The sequence below is a fragment of the Oncorhynchus tshawytscha genome, unplaced genomic scaffold, assembly GCF_018296145.1.
Source record: "Oncorhynchus tshawytscha isolate Ot180627B unplaced genomic scaffold, Otsh_v2.0 Un_contig_8387_pilon_pilon, whole genome shotgun sequence".
Classification (NCBI taxonomy): Eukaryota; Metazoa; Chordata; class Actinopteri; order Salmoniformes; family Salmonidae; genus Oncorhynchus; species Oncorhynchus tshawytscha.
The window spans coordinates 42,627-48,626 of record NW_024608091.1 but is presented as its reverse complement, the minus strand read 5'-3'; positions in this window follow the sequence as shown (position 1 = coordinate 48,626).

The following is a 6,000-nucleotide window of genomic DNA, read 5'->3' as shown; positions in this document are numbered from 1 at the left end:
AACAGTTTTAAAATCAGTGGTATTCTCTAGCGTTTTGGATCCAAGATGGCGTAGCAGTCAGACGTCTTTGTCCTTCGTCTTGTCGTGTCCCATGTATATATATTTTTGTAGCTTTTTTCTTAACATATCTTTTATATTTTTCTAAACCTTTACTTCAAAATACTCTCCTGCAACCACCTCACCCAATGTGGTGTGGACCTGCTTTTCTCCACCTCACCCAATGTGGTGTGGACCTGCTTTTTCTCCACCTCTCCCAATGTGGTGGACCTGCTTTTTCTCCACCTCTCCCAATGTGGTGTGGACCTGCTTTTTCTCCACCTCTCCCAATGTGGTGTGGACCTGCTTTTTCTCCACCTCTCCCAATGTGGTGGACCTGCTTTTTCTCCACCTCTCCCAATGTGGTGTGGACCTGCTTTTCTCCACCTCTCCCAATGTGGTGTGGACCTGCTTTTTCTCCACCTCACCCAATGTGGTGTGGACCTGCTTTTTCTCCACCTCTCCCAATGTGGTGTGGACCTGCTTTTTCTCCACCTCTCCCAATGTGGTGTGGACCTGCTTTTTCTCCACCTCTCCCAATGTGGTGGACCTGCTTTTCTCCACCTCTCCCAATGTGGTGTGGACCTGCTTTTCTCCACCTCTCCCAATGTGGTGTGGACCTGCTTTTTCTCCACCTCACCCAATGTGGTGTGGACCTGCTTTTTCTCCACCTCTCCCAATGTGGTGTGGACCTGCTTTTTCTCCACCTCTCCCAATGTGGTGTGGACCTGCTTTTTCTCCACCTCTCCCAATGTGGTGTGGACCTGCTTTTTCTCCACCTCTCCCAATGTGGTGTGGACCTGCTTTTTCTCCACCTCACCCAATGTGGTGTGGACCTGCTTTTTCTCTTACGGATTTTTCTTTACCTTTTATCTTTTTATTACTGGAATCTCTCCAACATAAACTAGCCAGCTAACTAGCCAGCTAACTAGCCAACTAACGGTCATCAGCTACCTTTATCCCGGACAACTCTCGCCAGTCTGTACAGCGCGACTCAAACCAGAGCTAGTCGGACTTATTCTTCTCCATATCTCCTGATTCCAAGCTCTGAACCTATTTAAAAAAATATATATATACTTTTTTTCATCTGGAATTATAGCAGCTTAACTGAACGCACAGCCACTAATCTTCGACCTGATAGCTATCTGACGCACATCTGAGCTGCTGGTTTAAGAGGCCCTTCGGACATATTCCTTTGGCCACTATACATATTTTGCCAACTGGCCTGGTTTACCACACGGAGCCCTGCTGATCCGTCCACTGATGTAACTGCACGAGGGTGGCACAACAGACTTTCCTCTGTTGCGTCATCCCTCTAAGGCCTTTCTGTTAGCCTGCTAGCCCTGTGCCGCTAGTTTCCTGAAGCACTGGACTCGTATGATCACCCGGCTATGCATGCCTCTCCCTAACGTCACCATGCCTTGTCCATTGCTGTTTTGGTTTGTAACTATTGTTTTATTTCACTGTAGAGCCTCTAGCACTGCTCAACACGCCTCGGCTAACAATTTAGTTCCCCCTCCCACACACGCAGTGACATCACCTGGTTTAAATGCAATTTCTAGAGGCAATATATCTTTCATTATCACTATATGCACAGGTTTACCCCCACTGCATTCACATCCTACTATACCTTTGTCTGTACATTATGCGTTGGATATATTCCACCGTGCCCAGAAATCTGCTCCTTTTACTCTCTGTTCTGAACGTACTAGACATCCAGTTCTTAGCCTTTAGCCTTTATCCTACTCCTCCTCTGTTCCTCTGGTGATGTAGAGGTTAATCCAGGTTCTGCAGTGTCTAGCTCCACTCCCATCCCCCAGGCGCTCTCTTTTGATGACATCTACAACCGTAAAAGCCTTGGTTTCATGCATGTTAACATTAGCCTCCTCCCTAAGTTTGTTTTATTCACTGCCCTAGCACACTCCACCATTCCGGATGTCCTAGCCGTGTCTGAATCCTGGCTTAGGAAGACCACCAAAAACCTTGACATTTCCATCCCTAACTATAACATTTTCAGACAAGATAGAACTGCCAAAGGGGGCGGTGTTGCAATCTACTGAAAAGATAACCTGCAGAGTTCTGTCTTACTATCCAGGTCTGTACCCAAACAATTCAAGCTTCTACTTCTAAAAATGAACCTTTCCAGAAACAAGTCTCTCACCGTTACCGCCTGCTATAGACCACTCTCTGCCCCCAGCTGTGCCCTCGACACCATATGTGATTTGATTGCCCCCCCATCTATCTTCTGAGCTCTTGCTGCTAGGTGACCTAAACTGGGACATGCTTAACACCCGGGCATTCTACAATCTAAGCTTGATGCCATCAATCTCACACAATTTATCAATGAACCTACCAGATATACAGTGGGGCAAAAAGTTACAGGTCTGTGAGAGACAGAAATCTTGCTGGTTTGTAGGTGACCAACTACTTATTTTACACCATAATTTGCAAATAATTTCATAAAAAATCCTACAATGTGATTTTCTGGATTTTTTTTCTAATTTTGTCTGTCATAGTTGAATTGTACCTATGATGAAAATTACAGGCCTCTCTCATCTTTTTAAGTGGGAGAACTTGCACAATTGGTGGCTGACTAAATACTTTTTTGCCCCACTGTAACCCCAAATCCGTAAACACGGGCACCCTCATAACTGTCATCCTAACTAACTCGCCCTCCAAATACACCTTTGCTGTTTTCAACCAAGATCTCAGCGATCACTGCCTCATTGTCGGCATCCGTAATGGGTCTGCGATCAAAAGACCACCCCTCATCACTGTCAAACGCTCCCTAAAACACTTCTGTGAGCAGGCCTTTCTAATCGACCTGGCCGGGGTTTCTAATTGACCTGATCCCGACAGTAGAGGATGCCTAGTTATTATTTAAAAGTGCCTTACTCACCATCTTAAAGAGGCATGACAATTCAAAAAATGTAGAACCAGGAATAGATATAGCACTTGGTTCACTCCAGACCTGTCTGCCCTTGACCAGCACAAAACCAACATATACAGGCAGTTAGGAAAGCTAAGGCTAGCTTTTGTAAACAGAAATTTGCATCCTTCAGTACAAAAAAAGTTCTGTGACACTGTAAAGTCCATGGAGAATAAGAGCACCTCCTCCCAACTACCCACTGCTCTGAGGCTAGGAAACACTGTTACAACCGACTAATCCACTATAATTGAGAATTTTAATAAGCATTTCTCTACGGCTGGCCATGCTTTCCACCTGGCCACCCCTACCCCGGTCAACTGCCCGGCACCCTCCACAGCAACCCGCCCAAGCCCCCACCATTTCTCCTTCACCCATATCCAGATAGCTGATATTCTGAAAGAGCTGCAAAATCTGGACCCCTACAAATCAGCCGGGCTAGACAATCTGGACCCTCTCCTTCTAAAATGATCTACCAAAATTGTTGCAACCCCTAATACTAGCCTGTTCAACCTCTCATTTGTATCGTCTGAGATTCCAAAAGATTGGAAAGCTGCCACGCTCATCCCCCTCTTCAAAGGGGGAGACACTCCAAACTGCTACAGACCTATATCCATCCTAACCTTCATCTCTGAGGTCTTCGAAAGCCAAGTTAACAAACAGGTCACTGACCATCTCGAATCCCACAGTACCTTCTCCTCTGTGCAATCTGGTTTCCGAGCCGGTCACGGGTGCACATCAGCCACGCTCAAGGTACTAAACGATATCATAACTGCCATCGATAAGAAACATTACTGTGCATTACTGTGCATTTATCGACCTGGCCAAGGCTTTCGACTCTGTCAATCAGGACATTCTTATTGGCAGACTCAACAGCCTTGGTTTCTCAAATTATTGCTTCGCTTGGTTCACCAACTACTTCTCTGAAAGAGCTCAGTGTGTCAAATTGGAGGGCCTGTTGTTCGGACCTCTGGCAGTCTCTATGGGGGTGCCACAGGGTTAAATTCTCAGGCCGACTTTCTTCTCTGTATACATCAATGATTTCGCTCTTGCTGCTGGGTATTCCCTGATCCACCTCTACGCAGACGACACCATTCCGTATACTTCTGGCCCTTCTTTGGGCACTGTTATTAACAAACCTCCAGATGAGCTTCAATGCCATACAACTCTCTTTCTGTGGCCTCCAAATGCTCTTAAATGCAAATAACACTAAATGCATGCTATTCAACCGATCATTGCCCGCACCTGCCCGCCCATCCAGCATCACTACTCTGGACGGCTCTGACTTAGAATAACTACAAATGGATAACTACAAATACCCAGGTGTCTGGCTAGACTGTAAACTCTCCTTCCAGACTCATATTAAGCATATCCAATCCAAAATGAAATCTAGAATCGGCTTTCTATTTTGAAACAAAGCATCCTTCACTCATGCTGCCAAACATACCCTCGTAAAACTGACCATCCTACCGATCCTCGACTTCGGCCATGACATCTGTAAAATAGCCTCCAACACTCTACTCAACAAACTGGATGCAGTCTATCACAGTGCCATCCGTTTTGTCACCAAATCCCCATACACTACCCACCACTGCGACATTGTGTCCCACTTGTTGTTGATTCTTCACAAACAAATACAGTTTTATATCTTTATGTTTGAAGCCTGAAATGTGGCAAAAGGTCGCAAAGTTCAAGGGGGCCAAATACTTTTGCAAGGCACTGTAACTCGTAGCACGCGCCCCAGCAGGTATATCTCACTGGTCACCCCCAAAGCCAATTCCTCCTTTGGTCGACTTTCCTTCCAGTTCTCTGCTGCCACTGACTGGAACGAACTATACATATGCAAAAATCACTGAAGCTGGAGACTCATATCTCCCTCATTAGCTTTAAGCACCAGCTGTCAGAGCAGCTCACAGATCACTGCACCTGTTCATAGCCCATCTGTCTACATCCCATCTATCTATACCTCTTCCCCATACTTTATTTATTTATTTATTTTGCTCCTTTTGCACCACAGTATCTCTACTTGCACATCCATCTTTTGCACATCTACCATTCCACTGTTTAATTGCTATATTGTAATTTACTTCACCACCATGGCCTATTTATTTCCTTAACTCCCATATTTTAACTCAATTACACTCACTGTATGTAGACCTTTTTTTTTTTTGTTCGACTGTGTTATTGACTGTATATTTTGTTTATTCCATGTGTTGTTGTCTGTGTCGAATTGCTATGCTTTATCTTGGCCAGGTCGCAGTTGCAAATGAGAACTTGTTCTCAACTAGCCTACCTAGTTAAATAAAGGTGAAATAAATAAAATAAATAAAAATTGAGATAGAATGTTTCATATTAGGTTACAATACAGAATGTCACCTTTTATTTAAAACTATTCATACATATATATTTTACCGTTTAGTCTTAATTGTACAAACTAATTTAGTCAAAAGTTGAGTGTTTGGTCCCATATTCCATTCCTGCAGTGATTACATCACACTTGTGTGATTTACATCACAAGCTTGTGATTCTACTAACTTGTTGAATTAATTTGCAGTTTGTCTTGGTTGTGTTTTAGATTATATTTTTCCTAATAGAAACTGAATGGTGAATAATGTCCTATCATTTTGGAGTCACTTCATTTGTATTGTCAGTAAGAATAGAAGATGTTTCTGAACACTTCTACATTCATGTGGATGCTACCATGATTATGAATAATAATGAATGAATCAAGAATGATGATGAATGAGAAAGTTACAGAGGCACAAAGATCAGACCCCCTCTGTTATTGGTAATGGTGAGAGGTTAGCATGTTTTGTTGTAGTCTCTGTTATTGGTAATGGTGAGAGGTTAGCATGTTTTGTTGTAGCCTCTGTTATTGGTAATGGTGAGAGGTTAGCATGTTTTGTTGTAGCCTCTGTTATTGGTAATGGTGAGAGGTTAGCATGTTTTGTTGTAGTCTCTGTTGTTGGTAATGGTGAGAGGTTAGCATGTTTTGTTGTAGCCTCTGTTATTGGTAATGGTGAGAGGTTAGCATGTTT